The sequence below is a fragment of the Mirounga angustirostris genome, unplaced genomic scaffold (assembly GCF_029215605.1).
Source record: "Mirounga angustirostris isolate CCGP_5_RB_7025 unplaced genomic scaffold, mMirAng1.0.hap1 SCAF_9, whole genome shotgun sequence".
NCBI classification, from domain to species: domain Eukaryota; kingdom Metazoa; phylum Chordata; class Mammalia; order Carnivora; family Phocidae; genus Mirounga; species Mirounga angustirostris.
This window is the reverse complement of record NW_026991717.1, coordinates 68304578-68324423: the sequence shown is the minus strand read 5'-3', so window position 1 is coordinate 68324423 and position 19846 is coordinate 68304578. Positions and strand designations below refer to the sequence as shown.

The 19846-nt window shown below is 39.7% G+C and overlaps 1 protein-coding gene across 2 annotated transcripts in view; it reads left to right on the top strand.

Moving 5' to 3' along the window:
• FMN1 (formin 1) overlaps positions 1-15089 on the top strand; it is a 310736-nt gene extending 295647 nt beyond the window's left edge. For both annotated transcript variants that reach the window (XM_045900408.3, XM_064570714.1), the window contains exons 19-20: positions 2752-2881; positions 6273-15089. The gene's annotated coding sequence lies outside the window, so the exon portion shown is untranslated. The remainder of the gene's footprint in view (positions 1-2751; positions 2882-6272) is intronic.
• The last annotated feature ends 4757 nt before the right edge of the window (positions 15090-19846 follow it).

The following is a 19846-nucleotide window of genomic DNA, read 5'->3' as shown; positions in this document are numbered from 1 at the left end:
TTTGACCAAAGCTCAAAAGTCACATCCAGTCACCTTCATCTTAGTCTACTGGGTGAGACATTTACAAACCTCTGCCCAGGTTGAGGGGGTAGGGAAATAGACCCCACCTCTTTTTTTTTTTTTTAGACCCTACCTCTTGATGAAGGAATGTAAACACCACATTGTAAGAAGAGAATGTGAGATGGGAGATATATTGGTACAATCTTTGGATTATCTGTCCAAGTAGCTTGCCCTGTTCTTTCTATCTGGTCTTCCTCTTCCTTCTCTTGTTCTTATTTTTGTTCTAAAACTTAACATCAGATTTTTTTTTCAAAAATTTCCCTACTCTTTTTCTCCAAATCTTTTCCCTCTACCTGCATATCTGAGTACAGAAATACCTGTCTTCTTCCTCTGGATATAGGCATTCTTTACCATGAAGAAAGTGAGATATGTCCTAACTGAGACTTTATAAACACTGGTGGAGAAAAGAACTTAAAGATGACCTTAGAATTTTACTCCTCAGTCATAAGCCTGCATTTCTTATCATTTGACTAGGAGCGATATTGATCCCCACTGAAGCAGTGTCTTGGCCAGTAAGTAAATGAAATCATATTTTTCAGTGGCTAGAATAAAACTCTGACTATTACAATACTGTATAGGTATTAATACAATGGAAAATTATTCAGCCTTAAATAGGAAGGAAATTCTGACCCATGCTACAAGCTGCATGAACCTTGAAGACGTGATACTCAGTGAAATAACTCAGTCACAAAAAAACAAATATTGTTTGATTCTATTTACATGAAATTAATACCCAAGTCAAATTCATAGAGATAGAAAATAGAATGATGGTCTCCAGGAGCTCAGGGGGAGAGGGAATGGACTTGTTCAATGAATATGCAGTTTTAGTTTGGGAAGCTGGAAACATTCTGGAGATGAATGGTGATGATAGTCACACAACAATGAGAATGTATTTAATGTACAGAACTGTACACTTAAAAGTGGTTAAAATGGTAAACTTTATGTATATATTATATTTTACATGGTAAAAAAAAAGTAAAGTATATATGTATTAAGGACTTCCTTTATGCCAGGTGCTACATTAAGCATTTTATATGCATTACTTTGTTTAATCCTCATGATAATAATTAATATGAAGTAAAGATGACTAGTATCCCCATTTTGCAGATAAGAAAATTAATGCTTAGAGAAGCTGGTAACTTTCCCATGCAATTGGTAAGTGGAGAAACCAAAATGCAGACACTCCAAAGAAACACTCTCAGCCACTATCTTCTTTCTAAGATCACAGAAATAGAATGAGCTGATTCAGGAGAAATGGGGATAGATAGACAAAGATTATAAAGCCTTAACACAATGGTGGTCTTATAATCTTATTTTTGAGATATGGTAAAAACATTGCCCTTCTAACAGATCCTTCTTTTTCATGCGATACTGCCTATTCAAACCTTAGTGTAGTTTTTTTTATCAAATATCTAGCCCAAGAGTATTGAAACCACCAACACTTCTGTAAAAGCCAAAGAAACTAACAGCATGGAGCTGTGTGTGTGTGTGTGTGTGTGTGTGTATCCTTCAAGGGACAGCTAATATACACCTTCCAGAATTTTCTTCTTTCTCTACATGATATGAAGTAGAGTATAACACAAGGCAAAAAATGAATAGGAATTGGTGAGAACCAAATGAGGAATACGGTGAGACTAAGAGAAGCTGCCACCTAATCTACCTCATAATGAATCAATCTGGAAATATATCTGACAAGGTAAAACCATATCCTATCAACAAAGAGAATGTTTGAACAAAACTGGATCGTGTGGTGCTAGAATTTCCCAGAGTCTCCTATTAATATTGTAGTATGTCCATTGCTTGATTTGAGGTCAAATTGAGACCCGTTTGGACCTCATTTAGAGTCATTTTGAAGTTATTTGCTGCTGAAATTAAATCCTTCTGTTGGGAGAGTATTTTATTGTTAGTGAAAGAACCACAAATGAATAGATAGTTGTTCTCAGTTTTCTCATGCTGGCCAGAACTAGAAGAGAAAATTCCTTCAAGAAAGAAAATGCCCTCCCTTATACTTCAAGTTCTAGAAGACATGAAGAGTTACCAAATTGTATAATACTTTGCCTGATCTTCAAAGATTTCCATCCTACATCCTGAGACCAGAATGGTTTGGCCATTTTTGAGAAACTATTGCATTTAGGGGGATTTGTTCCACAGAAGAATGTGGGGCTAAGAAGTGGAGAGAGGGTGCTAACCTAGAAGCTCAGGCCCCTCTGTTCTTTAGCTTCTACTTCTGGTTTTGTGTGACAGGTACAAGAACACTGACCCCACCACATTCTCCCAGTGACCACCTCACAGCTCTTCAAAGAGGCCCTTTCTGATATGACTCCCTCTTTTCACTGGATTCCCATCTAAGACTGAATGGTAACTCAGAGAAAGGTGGTCTTCTGAAATACACATTTTAAATACATGCCCTCAAATGAGAAGTCATGACCCTAAGAGAACTGTAGGGGCAGAAAAATGTAAGAAAAAAAAAGTTACGGACTTAGAGGTTAGAGCCAATCTTATATCCCAGCTCGGCCATTTACTAGCCTGGTGACTTGAAGAATGTTACAGCATGCTAAACCTCTGATTCCTCATTAAACATGGAGATAAAAAAGATCTCAAACAGATTGCATAAGGTTGTCAAGGGTAAAAAGAAATAAAGCAGAAATTCCTAATACAAAACAATAAACATCATTTCTTTCTCTCATATAGGAACAGTCAGGATTGCTTGAGACCATCTCCTCTCAGTCGCAATGGGAAAGCATTGCCCATCTCCTCAATCCAAGCTTTATCACTTTATTACCTGGTTTGCATGTGAATTGGTTCATTCTGGCACTTAGAGGTAACATATTCTTTCAGTTCCAGTTATCCATGACAATATATTATTTATACTGACTTACTACACTTCAATTTCCACAACTGTTTGGGTTAGAGGATTTTTAGGACCCCCGATTTCTCTGTGAATCACCCCTTATCTTATACAATATACTAAGCAGGAAACACACCACGAATGAAAATGGATGGGCATTTGCAGTGAGTACATTTTAATAGCTGAGCTTGGGTCATTGAAGTTTAAAGTTGAAGATTGTTCTGTAGACATTTGTCTTTTTTTTTTTTTTAAGATTTTATTTATTTGTTTGACACAGAGAGACACAGCGAGAGAGGGAATACAAGCAGGGGGAATGGGAGAGGGAGAAGCAGGCTTCCTGCGGAGCAGGGAGCCCGATGTGGGGCTCCATCCCAGGACCCTGGGATCATGACCTGAGCCGAAGGCAGACGCTTAACGACTGAGCCACCCAGGCGCCCCGACATTTGTCTTGAAGAATGTTTTAATAGCAAAAAGGAGCCTGGCATGGCAAAGGAAAAGAGAGAGCCTCTACCAGGTGGTAGAATGGCCCATGTGAGAAGCAGGCAATATAGATAGAATTCCTATATCCACAGTTGCAGATAATTCATAGGATATGACAGGGTGTCATCTACATGATCTCCAACAGCATAAGAGAGTTTCTTTGCTCTGCATCCTCACCAACACTGGGTATTGTCTGTCTTTTTAATTTTAGCCATTCTGGTGGGTATATTAAATCACAGTGATATCTTTTTGTAATTTTAATTTGGACTTCCCTAAGCAGTAATGTGAATGAGCATCTTTTTGAAAATGTACTGCCCATTTGGATGTCTTTTCCCATCTAGTTTCTTGCTGATTTTTAAATTGTACTATTTGGGGTCTTTTCATATGAATTTATAGGGGTTCTTCTTTTTTTCTTAAATATTTTTATTTATTTGAGAGAGAGAGAGAACATGGTGCGGGGAAAGGCAGAGGGAGAGGGAAAAGCAGACTCCCCGCTGAGCAGGAAGCCCAACGCAGGGCTCGATCCCAGAACCCAGAGACCATGACCTGAACCAAAGGCAGACGTCCAACCGAGTGAGCCACCCAGGTGCCCCTCTAGGGGGTCTTTATGTACATGGGTGGGAATCCTTTATCAAAAACATATATTGCATACATCTTCTCCCAGGTGTGCCTTAAAGATACCTTTCGATGAAGAGAAGCTCTTAGCTTTAATGTAGTAAAATTTATCAATCTTTATGTTTGGTAATTCTTTGTGTATTGTTTAAAAATCTTTCCCTTTCCCCAAATCATGAAGATAGTCTTCTAAAAGCTGGATTGCTTCGCTTTTTACATTTAGATCTACAAAGTACCTGGACTGATACTTGCATATAATATTAGCGAGAGGTTGAGTTTTGCTTTTACTATATAAATATCCCGTTATCCCAGCACAACTTATTGCAGACATCCTCTCCCCACTTCTCTGGAGTGCTACAGATCTGTGTCCTAGGTCGTGTGTCCATATCTGAGTCTGTTTTGCTCTCTATTCTATTCATGTTTGCCTATCCTTGCACCAGTAACCACACTGCTGTAATATCTGTAGTTTCAAAAAATGTTTTTGCTATCTGGTAGAACACCTTTTAATTTTTTTTTTACCTTGTTCTCTTTCTCAAAAGTGTGTTGGCTATTCTTAACATTTTGCCTTCACATTCAAATATTAGAATCAGCTTGTCAGGTTTCACAGTGAGATCTGTTGGGATTTTGAATGGGATTGCACTGAATCTATTTATCAGTGAGGACTGAATTAACACCCTGAAATACTCAGCGCATAAATATGCTTATGTATGTCTCTGCTTAAGGTCTTTAATCATAATGATGATTTATAATTTTCTGTGTAGAGGTTGTGCACATATTTTCTTGTATTTGTTCTTTGGTACTTGGTATTTTGTTATGCTATTGTAAATTTTAAAAAAGTATGTGTGTATCAGCAACAGATTTTATATAAAATATGTCTTGTATTATATCCAGCAGCTCTTTTATATGCTTATCAATTCTAATAATTTGTCTATAGATTATTTTAGATTATACATGTATGTAATATTATCTGTAAATACTAAGTTTTATATATTCCTAATTCCTACAATTTTTATATTTTTCAAAAAGATTTATTTATTTATTTTAGAGACAGAGAGAGAGAGAGACAGAGGGAGAGGGAGGAAGAAAATTAAGCAGACTCTGCACTGAGTGCAGAGCCAGACATGGGGCTCGATTTCACAAGCCTGAGATCATGACTTGAGCCGAAACCAAGTCAGATGCTTAACCACCTGTGCCACCCAGGTGCCCCAGCAATTTTTACATTTTTATTTCTTTTTCTTACGTTAATGCACTGCTTAGGACCTTTATCCAGTATAAACCTGATTGGTGATGATGACAGTAGCATTCTTGTTCTCAATTTCAAAGGAAAAGCATTTTACCATTATGTATAATTCTTGCTTAGGTGTACACGCCCCCCCCACACCCCCATCTTTATCAGATTTAGGAAGTTCTATTGTATTCTAGTTAAGAGTTTTTATGCATTTCATCAAATGAGATGATCATTTTTCTCTATTCTGCTACTATGATGGATTAAATTGCTTGATTATCCAATATTAAATAGTTACAACATTCTTGGAATAATAAACCCAATTTCGTCATGGTATATTATCCTTTTATGCATTATTTGAATTCTGGTTGCTAATATCTTGTTTAGGGCTTTTAGATCTAAGGTTATGACTGAGTTAACCTATACTTTCCTTTATTATATGCCTCTATTAGATTTTAGTATCAAATTCATTTTGTCATCTACCTTTTTTATTCCCTGTTAAAGTGTGTGAGATTGGTGTTATCTTTTCCTTAAATTGTTGATCGATTTTGCTACTGAAGGCAGTGGTTTAGAGTTTCAATTATCTTCAATTTATTTAATATTTTAATAATATTCAGATATCCTATTTCTTGTTAGTTTTGGTTTATTGGATATTTTTAAAAAGAAGTTCACTGGACCTTTCAGAATTGAGATTTCTCAATCTGCCAAATGCGCATTCACCTCCCTACCTCACCAAGTTATGAGAATCAAATGGTATCAGATAGTAGCTTTAGAAAGAACAACTAGATACCCACTGTAAGACAGGATTATTCTTTACCCTTTAAATGCCATGTTTAAATATCCCTGTGCTAGGGACCCCAGGTGATTTATATTTAAATGGTGTCCCCTGGGCTCCCTTCTTCATGTTTTGGTTCGGGCAAGGCCTAAGGGACAACAATGGAATTTCCAGGCTTCTCTACAGTCTTGTGTGCATTTGGATTCTTGGATTGGAAAGGCCAGACTCAAATATAAATCTCAATTCTTAGCAGTGCCCTCTCCCTCTTGCAGGACCCAAGATGTGGCCGCCCGCTTCCCTGCCCACAGCACTGGGTCACCCGCAGACCAGTCCTCCTATTTGACAGCACCCAATGGCATCTGGGAGCCACAGGGAGAGCCTGCATGTCTGAACAAAGAACTGGTGCTCATTCTCAAGAATGGAGTATAAATTGAGGTTCTGGTCCTTTGGGATAAAATCCCACAGTCCCTATACGGTTCTTTCTCGGGCCATCTCAAGTAATTTTGATCACGTAATTAGTACCTCTTGGGCATTCACTCAACACATTGGAAGTCTCCATTCAGATGGGATGGATTCTAAGTCTTTTGGAAAAGGATGAAAGAGTAGAGAAGAGGCAGGTGGGCCCAAGTCTGAGAGGACAACTTGAGGCAGTCACTTTAAGAGACCTCCGTTTAAAACAAGTGCTTCTGCTAACAATTAGTCTGTAATGTAACGGGTCTATAGACTGGGTCTTCTATTTCCTTCACATTTCTTCAAAACTTCTAGGACGGGGCTCTGTGACCGCTGCTGAATTGTATTAGGGACACCTGGCTACTTGGTGCGGCAAGCGTCTGCTTTTGCTCCCAAATCCAGAGCCTCTCCCGACTATCCTTCAGATTTCTAAGAGCCTGTCTTGGGAGCCATCCCCATCTGACTTAAAAGCTTCCGCTGCGCCATCATTCATATTTCATAACCATAACGTAAAAAGTGCTTTACAGCCTAATACCTGATATCCGAGGAATGGACAGAAAACGGGCTAGAAAACTGCCAGAGGTGTGTCCACAAAGTGCAGCCCCTGGGACTGAGCCTGCTGCCAAGGTGAGTAGCACGGAGAAGAGCAGAGAAGAGCAGCTTTTGCTGGTTTCTTATTCCTTGCTGTTTCATGGTGCAGCCCCTCTCCTGGGAGTTTACAGGGGTTCTTGGGGAGAAGGATCAGAATTTTGCTCATCAATCACTGTGTCCATTTGCAAAGCCTTCTTACAGACAAAACCCCACTCCGGTCTTCACGACTCACAGGCAGAGAGGCAGGGTAGGGCTTATTAAGGAGCCAGAGCACTGGAGAAGGTGAGTCCCAGTCTTACCTTTTTCTCCCACTGGTAAGGAGGCTTCCAGGAATGCCTTCACCCCTTAGCTCAACTTTCTCATCCTAAAATGTGTGCCGTGCTGCCTGGCTACCTCCCAGGGTGATTACTGGACTCAAATAAGATTCTGTCTATGAAAAGACTTTTCAGTGTAATAAAAGGCTAGGTCAGTATGAGTTCGCCTAAGATTCCAGAAGAGAAAATGGAGATGAAGAGAAGCCATGACTCACTCAAGGTCCCACGGTACAGTGAAAACATTTTGAGACTTGAACCCCTTTTCCTTACCTTCTTTCCAGTGTTCTGCCCAGAACAGGCTGACTTCTTGGGGCAGTTGTGCATGATTTGATCCCCTGGAGGGCAGGAACTAGGCCACATGTTTTTAACCCATTCAACTGAGGGTCCAGTCAATATCGCCTACTTCCTATTAATTGAAGGACATTCCCAAATGCCATTTAACTCTTCTCACGGGGGTGAGGTTGGATTCAGACATTGTATCTCCACCATCAACAAGGCTGGTGAAAGCAAACTCTTGGCCCCCATCGGCTGCCTCACTCGAGCTGCGTCAAGGACAGGAAGAAAACATTAAGGGGCTGAAGGCTCTACAGACTGTAGAGAAGGAAGACATTCTGAGGTGGGTTCCTGCATTTAAACCAGATTTTCCTGCTTTAATATTTTGCTAGGAAGGGTGTTCTGAAAGGATCTTTTTCACAAATCTGGCCAGGACCTGGAGTGGGAAACTTCATTTTGGAGTAAAACGACTGGAAAAGTCCCTGCCCCCGAGTCGTCTTTGTTTCCTTGAGAAAAATGTACACGAGACTCTGCCCAGCACTTCTCCAAAGCTACTGGCATTTTTTTGGCCTCCATTGAACTACCCCAGTTGCCTATATATAGCCCTGTCTTGTGTAAAGAATTTAAAAAGCATTAGGATGCAGAAATCAAAGAGACAATAAATTTAAAACCAATCTTATTGTCTGCAGCCTAAAGTGTTATTCAGATCAAAGGGGAGGGGACATCTGGCTTCTGGCTTGCTACAAAAGGCAGATCACATTACCTACCAATCCCTAGATTCAGCCACTCTCTCAATTTTGGGGTCTAGAGAATATGGCCTTTTTATCTCCCAGTGAAGCATAGTAGGCGAATCAGTCAGACCTCCTGATAACTTTTGAAAATAAAACAAGCTCCACAGGATTATATAAACACGTTCTCATGAGTTCTGCTCTGTGCCCCTCTGGTCATGTGTGAGGACTTCAAGAGCTCAAAGCTACGCCATGTTGTCACCACTCTTCTCCACCCCCACCCCCAAAGCTAGAACTTCCTGATTTGCAAATCTAACTTCATAATTGAGAATGCACATCCACATGTGATTATTTGAATCTGTTTTGCCCAAATCACAGTTCGGAACTGAGTCACAGAAGGTGTAGTTGAAAACTTATGTGCTGCTTTGCCTCCATTTGGGTAATAAAAGGATAGATTTGTCTTACCATAAATTTTCCATAATAACAGCTTTGAAAGAAGGGTCAATTGTGCTCTTTGTCTAGCAATTCACTTAGTGTCTGTTACAAATTCTATGCATGATCCAGTTCTAAATTACATGAATAAGATCTTCCTTGTAGCATAGATGAAGGGAATTATAGCAATTTAAAGGCCATTATTAAGATCCCAAACCAGGAACTCTTTAGTCAGTACTTAGCTCTGATTTCATTTGTTCTCGTGAGCAAATAGCACAAATGCAGGATATGGTTTTTGTTTTGTTTTGTTTTTCAGAGCGTTTCGGAGGGGAACAAAGAAGTAAGCATCACATTTAAGAACATCTTCCAGTAAGTCAGTGTCTCAACACAACCCTCTCTTTCCTTACCAATTCCTCACCCCCAGAAGTCTAGAGAGGAATGCAGACAAAGCAATATGAATTCTGTCTTGGGGACATCACATAAAGCTCCCAGCCTCACTCTTCTTTTACTGATATGGTTCACTCACTTTCCAATATAATGGAGAAGGGTTCCAGTATAATGGACAATGAAGGATCCCCAGAAATTGCTTGCCATCGCTCAGCCCCACTTGTATATTTCTGTTTCACCACAATTTTCTTTTACTGATTCCAGTTTCTCCCTGCATTAAGGGCCTTCCAGAAACTTACAAAGAAACCAAAATCTTCTCTTTACTTATCACCTAAGCCTTCTCTTCTCACCCATTCTCACCTACCCCAATCTTTCAGGGGAAAGGTTCTCTGCCAATCAAAAGTTAGAAAGAAAAAAATCACCAAGAGATTTGGCATGATCCTAGACTCATAATCTCCAAGAGACATGATTCTTTTCGATAATCCTACTTTGTTTTTCACTAAGATTGCCATTTTGTTGCTGATAAAAGACTGTCATTCAAAATACAAAGAATCTTTGGTGAGAGGTAAGAATGAATGGGGAAATTTTAATTTTATTACATGAGAGTTTCAGAGTAGAAGGATATTTGAGGGTCTTCAGTTTCTGGAGGGAATTGGAATTAAGATTTTTCAGTGTAGCATCTCATCAACATTAATGGCTCTTTAATTCCATTTTTTTCTCACAGAATAGTTAACATACAATGTTATATCAGTTTCAGGTGTACAACATAGTGATTTGACAATTCTAAACATTATACAGTGCTCACCACAGTGAGCGTAGTCACTATCTGTCAACATACAGCATTATTACAATATTATTGACTATATTCCCCATGCTGTACTTTTCATCCCAATGACTATTTATTTTATAACTGGAAGTTTGTGCCTCTTAATCCCCTTCACTTATTTCTCCTATTCCCTCACCCTCCTCCTCTGGCAAACACCAGTTTTCTGTATTTGTGAATGTGTTTCTGTTTTTTATTTGTTTCTTCATTTATTTTTTTAGATTCCACATATAAGTGAAATCATATGATGTTGTCTTTCTCATTTCACTTAGCATAATATCCTGTGGGCCCATCCATATTGTTGCAAATGGCAAGATTTTATCCTTTTTTTACGGCTGAGAAATATTCCATTGTATGTATAACCACATCTTTATCCATTCATCTATCGATGGACCCTTGGGTGGCTTTCATATTTTGGCTATTATAAATAAGGCTACAATAAGCATAGGGGTGCATGTATGTTTTTGAATTGGTGTTTTTGTTTTTCTTTGGGTAAATACCCAGTAGTGGAATTACTGGCCTTAATTCTGTTTGGCGAGTAGTGCCCAGTTTGCTCCGAATCCTGGGTGAACATCAGAAGTGAAATTTTGGTTTGAGTCTGACATTCCAGTTCTGACAGCATGTCTAGAAAGGAAGTGAGAATTGAAATGTTTTGTAAAATATAGAGGGAGAGGCCAAAAGGGAAGAAACTAACCTTTCCAGCCTTGCTATGAACACCTGGAAGGGTGAATTTTCAGCATCAACTATCAGGACAAGAAAAGTAAATACCATTATCTTCTTTTACACCAACTTCAATTCTTTTTCTTGTTTTTTTCTTTACAAACACAGCCCCTCTCTCTGGAGCTCACTGCCATGTCCCATAAACTTTTCTGGATGCCTTCCTGCTCTCAAAAAAGTCTGAGAGGTAGGGGTTACACATATCCTAACTACTAACCACTAAAAGAAAAACTTAATGCTTCTCTTAATTACAGTGTTGAGAACATAAACTAGCCTATGGCTCTGAAAAGACCCAGGAGTGCCTCCAAACAGGCTTTGTTCATTATGATAGGCCTATGTATTTATTGGGGATACAATGACAGAAATGTTATGTCTTCCTCCATTAGGGAGCCTAGATTTTACTTTGATAGACATATACTTTTTCTCAGATTTCTGAAAAGTAGACCTTTTTTTTCTACCCCTACCCTCTCCCGTGCCTCCAGAAAGCACATCAATAAAGCCAAACTTTGGCAGAAAAGGAAAAATGTAGAGCAGAAATGAATGTCTAATAACTGAAAGCATCGTGGACCTTATTATGGTTTATTGCCTTATTCGAGGGGTCCGATGAGCACACTGTAAAGAGTGTGGCACTAAATTTATTAGCATGGTTATCATATTTCAGACAAGACATAAAACTGAGGGGACCCACTTCTTCCATCCCATGGCACCTTCTACAAGAAGAGTCGAGTTATCCTGGCGCAGATCCAGATCCTACTATCTGATGACTTACATTTCCTTTGTAGTATGCCTGGGAGACATTAGAGGGTCTTCCTCTTTGAAACTCAGTCACTACCATAAGCACGGCCAAAACGGGCTTCTGCAAAGGGATGTGGGAAAAAATTCTCACATCCCAGCATGTGGATCAAGTGAACAGAATGAGCAGTGTGGCCTGAAGTAGGAAGCCGAGCTAGATCACCAAAGTGTTCCTAGTTTGTCACTGAATAGTTTCCTGACTCACCTGACCATAACAACTGCTCATTATTTGTGTGAAAACCCACACAGATTCCAAACTGGCTGCTCCATAGCAAGTTTTTCTGAACTCCATGCACTGCAGCCTCTGCCTCAAAAAAAAAAAAAAAAAAAACAAGTTTTATTTACTTTGACTTGTCCTTATCACCTTTAGGCTTAATTCCAGAATATTTCCCTAGAAGACTTAAAAGAAAGAAAATTACTCATGCAATATTGTGCAAATCACTTTGTCTCCACTTTCAGCTTCTTCACCTCTAAAATGGAAATCATTTAAATATGCCCTGCCTTTCTTTCAAAATTAATGAGGATCAAATAAAATGATGTCTGCAAAAGTGCATGTTTTTCTCTTTTAAAGCACTTTACGAAATCAAGTTGTTATCAAGTTATGATGGGTATAAATTTGTGTTGGACTCAGATAAATACACCATATGGATTTCTTGTTTCTTTCTTGTGGAACTCCACTAAAAGGCAAAGTCAAGAATTTAAAAGGTATGAACATACAAGGACAAAGAATAAGGAAAAGAGACACTGGCAATTGAGTGATTTCAGTAAACGTTTTAGGAGATGGGAGGCAGACAGGGGAGAGTGGGATCGGCAGTGTAATGGAAGTTTCAAACTGACTTAAAAATCCTAAGAGAATCAAGGTTCAGAGGCAAGGTGTGGCAGAAGATGGTTGTCACAGTGAGCTGCAAAACTGACCCTGAGGAGACTGAGTCAAAGTTTATCTACAGAAGAGCTGAGCCCTCCTATCCTTGCTCCCAGCCTGTGAGGTCCTTTGTGGTAGGTTAAAGATGGCCACAAATTACCTGACACTTCTCTCATCAAGAGGTGGGGATATCTCCTTCTTGAATCTGGGCAGGTCTAGACTCCTTTGACCAATTGAATATGGTAGAACTGGCACTGTATAGATTTTCAGGCCAGCTTTATCTTAGAACACGTGTTTTTGAAACCCAACCACTAGGTGCAGAAGCTTAAGACACATGAAGAGAGTATTTGAAGCTCAGCTTCCAGCTGTAGCCAGCATTGACTACCAGCCTTGTGAGTGAGTCATCAGGGGCATTTCTTCCTGTTGAGCATCCAGTGATCCCAGCCCCAGGTGCTGTCTTACTGCACCAGCATGAGAAACCTCTAACCAAGGAAGAACCACTCAGCTGAGTTCAGGCAACTCACAGAACCATGAGAGGTAGTAATAATAATAAAAGATTAAGCTACTCAGTTTTGGAATAGTTTTTCATGCAACAATAGACAACTAGAACACCAGGTTACACCAGGCAACCTTAAACCTCATCTGACCTAACTTGACCACTGAAAAAGTTTATTCTTTCACGAAATTAAGCCCCAAATTTTGACAATTAGGCTTAACATACTGTGTTATAGATTATCCTTCAATGAACTATTTTAAATGTTTAAATTAGGTGATGCTTAAATTTATTTTATTATACCATCAATAGCCAATTACAAAGAACCAAGTATTTCTAGGAAAGAAAATAAGAAAGAAAGAAAGAAAGAAAGAAAGAAAGAAAGAAAGAAAGAAAGAAAGAAAGAAAGAAAGAAAGAGAGAAGAAAGAAAGAAAAGAAAGGAAAGAAAGAGGAAGGAAGGAAGAAGGAAGGAAGGAAGGAAGGAAGGAAGGAAGAAAGAAAGAAAGAAAGAAAGAAAGAAAGAAAGAAAGAAAGAAAGAAAGAAAGAAAGAAAGAAAGAAAGAAAAGAAAAGAAAAGAAAAGAAAGAAAGAAAAAAAGAAAGAAATTAAACCCAGAAATCTTTGAATTTCAGGACAACCAGGCCAAATAAAGACAGAAATGAGGCATGGTGCTAATAAATGAAAATCTTCATACTGAACAAAGAGTTCACCCAGCCTTTTTCACCCTCACAGAAGACTAGTAGCTTTCCCCCCAAAAAATGTATAGGGGATTCTTGGGAAACTTAATAGCCCTGGAGAAAAGATCATTAAATATTAACATTTGGGAATTCCCCCAATTAAAAGGTTGCCTCACCACCAGATTAGCTTGCAGTGAAGGATACCAGCTTAATAACCTTCTCGCACACAGATCTTCTCAACTGGCTTATTAGAGCTCTTAAATATAACACACCACTAAGAATCACCAGTATCTTGGGAGAGCCAGAAATTAATGCACACATACACACCTAAGAGAGCCAGAGTTAAACAGAGACAATATAGAGAATAGGGGAAAAAAGATTACATCCATGAAACAAAAGCAGAATATTATTTTTTTCAAGTAGGCTCTGCACCCAATGTGGGGTTCAAACTTACGACCTCAAGATCAAGAGTCACATGCTCTACCAACTGAGCCAGCCAGGCGCCCCAGAACATTATTTTAAAATAGAGAGAGGGAAGGACAACAAGCAGAGACTCTTTAGAAACAACAACAAATGTGACTGCCCAAATTTAAAATTCATGGGAAGATACATTAGTTTACTATGAATTCGTGGCTTAAAACAACACACATGTATCATCCTACAGTTTCTGTGGGTTAGGAGTCTGGGCACAGCTTAGCTGGGTCTTCTGTTCACAGTCTCACAAGGCAATGATCAATGTATCAGCCAGGACTAGGTTCTCACAGAAGCTAGAGTAGGGAAAAACCTCTAAGCTCCTTTAAGTTATTTGCAAAATTCATTTCCTTGCAGCCATAGATCCATGGCAGCTTGCTTCTTCAAAGCTAGCAATGGAGAGAGAGAGACAGACCCCGGCAAGATGGGAACTACACTTTTATGCAATCATGTTCCCGTGGTGATCACATGCATCCTGTCCCCTGTGCCACATTCCATTTATTAGAAGCAATTTCCAGGTCCCAGCCACACTACAGAGAAGGGTATCGTGCAAAGATACGAATACCAGGAAATAGTATTCTTGGGGAAATCACTTAAAACATCATGGAAATAAGGATAAGTGTGTGTGTGTACATGTATATATTTGAATATATATATTTTTTAAAAAACTAAATTAATGAGAAAAGATCAAATTGGTACCTCCAGGATCAGCTGAACAACAAAGGAAACCTAAATTCAGCAGTCAATAGTAATTGATGGTCATAACAATGTAAACTCTGATTGTTGATGTAATCAAAATTTGTGGCACAAATTGTGTAGGGTGGAGTGAGTGAAACGGAGAATGAACTACCTGTCTTCTTTATCATAACACAGTGTTGGCAGACAATATGTAAACTTAAAAGTAAGAAGTAGAAAGATGGATGCAAGGGCAGAAGAAACAGACATTTTCAGCAGTCAACTCTGAGAAATGAGACTGAAGGAGTCAAGTAGAATTGCTGGGACAAGAGACTGATGTTTTTCATTGTAAGCCTTTATTTTTTTTTTTTTTTTTTTTTTTTTTTTTTTTTTTTTTTTATTTGACAGAGAAAGACACAGCGAGAGAGGGAACACAAACGGGGAGTGGGAGAGGGAGAAGCAGACTCCCTGCCGAGCAGGGAGCCCGATGCGGGACTCGATCCCGGGACTCCAGGATCATGACCTGAGCCGAAGGCAGTCGCTTAACCAACTGAGCCACCCAGGCGCCCTCATTGTAAGCCTTTAAATGCTGTTTTCTTTCACCCCTGTATTCATGAATTACTTCGATGTGGCATCTTGCCCTCTTGGCTCCTAATCCAGTATCCTTCTAGATTGTCTCCTAAACTATAGAGCATAGAAAGCTAAACACTCATACCTTCCAGACAAATTTAGTGACTTGCTTTTGACAAATGAGAGAAAGCAAAAGTAAGGCCTGTGGCTTTGGAGGCTAAGTCATGAAATGTGCCGTGGCTTCTTCCTTGTTCTCTCGTGGATGACTCACTCTGGAGGAAGCCAGTTACTGTGTTATGAAGAGACGTCCACCCTGTGAGGAGCTGAGGCCTCCAGCCAATAGCCATGTGAGTGAACCGTGATGGAAGTGGGTTCTCCAGTCCGTCAAGTCTTTAGAGGTCTGAAACCCATGCTGACACCTTGCCTGCAAACTCCTGAGAAATTCTGAGCCAGAATCACCCAGTAGAGTCATTCCCAGATCCCTATCAGAAAATATGTGAAATCGGGGCACCTAGGTGGCTCAGTCGATTGAGCATCTGCCTTCGGCTCAGGTCACGATCTCAGGGTCCTGGGATCGATTGAGCCAGGCGTAAGGCTCCCTGCTCAGTAGGGAAGCAGGAAGTTTGCTTCTCCCTCTCCCACTGCCCTTCTCCCCCTGGTCATTCTCTCTCTTTCTCATAAATAAATAAAATCTTTTTAAAAAATATGTGAGATAATAAATGTTTGTTGTTTTAAGCTACTGAGTTTTGGCATAATTTGTTACAGAGCAATCTCTAACAAATACAAGGTGATTCATATGTTGGCCAGACTTCTGGCATTATCTCAATTCAGTATGAAAAATTCTTTCATCAAGATACTCAGTCCATCTTTTGGCTCTGCTTTTCTGTGTGTAGAGGCTTTGTTCTTCAGACAATTTCATCCATATACCTGGAAAAGATGACTGTCAACAGATTTTGGTCTACAGGCTTAGGATACTAGAGGAGGGGAAAAAATCTTGTTTCCCCCAGCCTCCGTATTTAAGTCTGAAGGAAGATTCTTATGGACTCAGTTTGGGTTTCAAGCTTGTTTTTAAAACCAACCATGGTGGTTAAGTGGAATGAGTATTCTGATTTTCTAATATGGTCAAATGTCACCCCTATGCCTACAGAGGGGATAGGAATAAAACACAACAGTGGTAAGAAGCCTCAATGACACCACAAGAGAATGAGGGAAGGGTGGGTCCAAAAAATTAAAAGTTTTTTTTTTTTAAGATTTTATTTATTTATTTGAGAGAGAAAGCAGAACGAGAGCAAGAGAGCACACAAGCGGGAGTGGAGGACCAGAGGGAGGAGAAGCAGGCTCCCCTAGGAGCCGGGAGCCCAATGCGGGACTCGATCCCAGGACTCCGGGATCATGACCTGAGCCCAAGGCAGACACTTAACCAACTGAGCCACCCAGGCGCCCCCTCCCCACCAAAAATAAAAGTTTTAAGGAGAAGAAATGCAAGAAGTAAAAAAACAATACATATCTACTTAAAAGCCCAACCCAAATATAACCTCTGCTGTCATTATGGTATAATAATAAGCTTCTTCATTCAAAGTGTCAGCATTGGCACTGGTGGAATGGAATGTCTGGAAGGCTGGGAAGCCCATTTCTAATGGACTCTTGCTACATTGTTTAATGATAAATACACAGGTTAGAGAAAGTGGTTTCAGCCATAAACATAAGAGACAGTAGAATTGTTCTGTGAGCATCAGTATTGAAGTCTTGTTTTTATGATAATGGGGAACAGTGGCAATAAGGATAATTATCTAAAATACCTTGAAATAGGGGCTCCTGGTGGCTCAGTCATTAAGCGTCTGCCTTCGGCTCAGGTCATGATCCCAGGGTTCTGGGATCGAGCCCCTCATCGGGCTCCCTGCTCAGCAGGAAGCCTGCTTCTTCCTCTCCCACTCTCCCTGCTTGTGTTCCTGCTCTCGCTATCTCTCTCTGTCAAATAAAATAAAATAAAATAAAATACCTTGAAACAGTCAATGATTTTAAAACCTCCTGCCCACTGAATTTGTTGGTGCAATTGGAGGAAATGGACACTGGTAATCCTCTACTTGGTAATCACCATCAAATTCATAGGAGGAGGGCTAGAGCTGCCTTACTTCAAGGCTTTATCTTTTCCCACTTAAGCTGTTGGCAACCATATAGAGTTAGGGATGCACACTTTGGTGATGAAACTATCAAGATATGCAAAGAAGAAATTACTATAAAATTTGAGAGTGTGATTATTAATTGTGGTATGGGAAAGGGTTAAGATTGAGGTGGGGCTTAGGAAAACTTCTGGAAAAGCCAGGAGAAAAAATTCATTTCTTAACCTAATGGTAGTTATAAGGGTATCTACCTTACAACAATTCTTTGCTGTAAGTTTTGAAATCAGGAGGTGTCAGTCCTTCAACTTTTTTCTTCTTTTTCAAGATGGTTTTGGCTATTTTGGGTCCCTTGCATTTTCATATAAATTTTAGGATTAGCTTTTGTCCATTTCTGCAAAGAAGCCAGTTGGGATTTTGATAGGGATTGCATTGAATCTGCAATAGAATTCTTCTAACCCATGGACATGGGATGTCTTTCCATTCATTTTGTTTTTTTTTCATTGCTTTAAACAATGTCTTATAGTTTCCCATATACAAGTCTTGCACTTTCTGTTATATTTATTCCTATATTTATTCCTCTTTTTGATGCTATAGTAAAGGAATTATTTTCCTAATTTCATTTTCAGACTTGCTCTTTGCTAGTGTATAGAATACAATTAATTTTTGTATATTGATCTTGTGTCCTGCAATCTTGTATACTCATTTACCAAGCTCTTGCTATGGTCTGAATTGTTGCATCCACCCCAAAATTCATGTTGAAATCCTAACCCCCAAGGTGATGATATTTGGAGGTGGGAATCTTTGGGATGTCCTTAAGTCATGAGGATGGAACCCTCATGAATGGGATCAGTGCCTTACAAAAGAGGCTCCAGAGAGATCTCTAGCCTCTTTCACCGGGTAAGGATACAACAAGAAATCTGGGACCCAGAAGCATGCCTTCACCTGACCATACTGGCAACCTGATCTCAGACTTCCAGTCTCCAAACTGTGAGGAATAATTGTTGTTGTTGTTGTTGTTTTCCATAAACTACCTGTCTGTGGTAATTTTGTTATAATAGCCTGAATGGGACTAAGATAGCTCTAATATTTCTTTTGTGGATTCCTTAGGATTTCTACATACACAATCATATCATCTGAAAATATAAGTGATTGTAAGTAATAGAATGTAGTAACTCTTGAAATCAGGCTCTCTCCCACTCCCCAGGATTCATTGTTGTTGCTGTTTGTTGTTTCTTTGTTTAACAGTGACTTTTATGAACTAATTCAATAAAGTCTGTATTTTTTGTTGTGTGTTGCCACTGAAATCCCTGCTTGGTTAGTTTAGTGGTCAGCTGATAGCTGAACAGTGATTTCCTTAAACACTTGGAACCAATAAGTCTATCAGTCTTTGCCAAGGGGTTCTGTATAAATGTTGGGGCACACCTTCAGTACTCAGGCAGTTGACAACTGGGCCTTAGCCTTTACTTCCTGCTTATGCGGAGGCTGATGATCAGCCTGAGGTAAGAGCTTACGGTCTTCTCAGATTCTTCCTGGGCATGTAGAAAGCCCTGGGCATGTACACAGCCCTATGCATGCTTTTGGCCTTCTAGATTCCCTATACTATGTTGGAGCTTTTCAAAGCGCAAAGAAAATCTCATTCCCCTGTGTTCAACATTTTGCTTGCCCCAACTGCTATCCTCTACTTCACGCAGCCACAAAAATAATCAATTGCCTCTAACTGTTTTCAACAAGGCTCTTCACACTGGGCAGCTTCCAATCAGGTCAAATAAAGATAGCCTTGCAAGTGGGGGTCTCCAGGGTCTGACAGACAAGTCAAATAATGACATTTCTCTGGGTATTTGGCTCTGAAAGAATTCCAATCCCATTCTACCCCCTCCAGGGGCTGCTAGATGGCTGGTTTTCACTGTAGTTGCAGGCTGTTGGTTTTTAAGTCTTCTATAGAACTGAAGAGGGAGGATGAGAACAGGGCAAGTTACAATATCACAGTGTTTGTTGTTCTTACAGAGATCCAGCCTTTTTCTAGAATAAACGCTCCCCAAACTGCTGCAAGCCCTCAGTTAATTTTCAAAGTTCTAAAATATCGGTTCTGGTTATTTTTGCCAATTTCTCGTTGATTTTATGGAGAATGTTCAGAGCTCCTCACTCCAACATTTTTGCTGATATCCTACCATGTACTCTGGTTTTTTAACCTAAAATGCCTTTCTATATCCATTCCCACTACCCTGTTCAGATGTTGCCTCCTAGATGTGGGTGTGGCTTTCCTGAGGACACTGTCTCCTTGCTACTTGCTGTCCTCTTTCCCCTCTAAGTCCAAGGAGGCCGTAACAAAAAGAGAGGTAGCAAAGAGCCTTTAAATGCTTTACAGCTAGGGCTCCTGATGATGCCAACTACAACCTCGGGGTGATTGTAGTCATTAAATGTGAATAATCAAGAGTTGGACCTATTTTTAGAGTGCTGTGCTCTGTCCTTA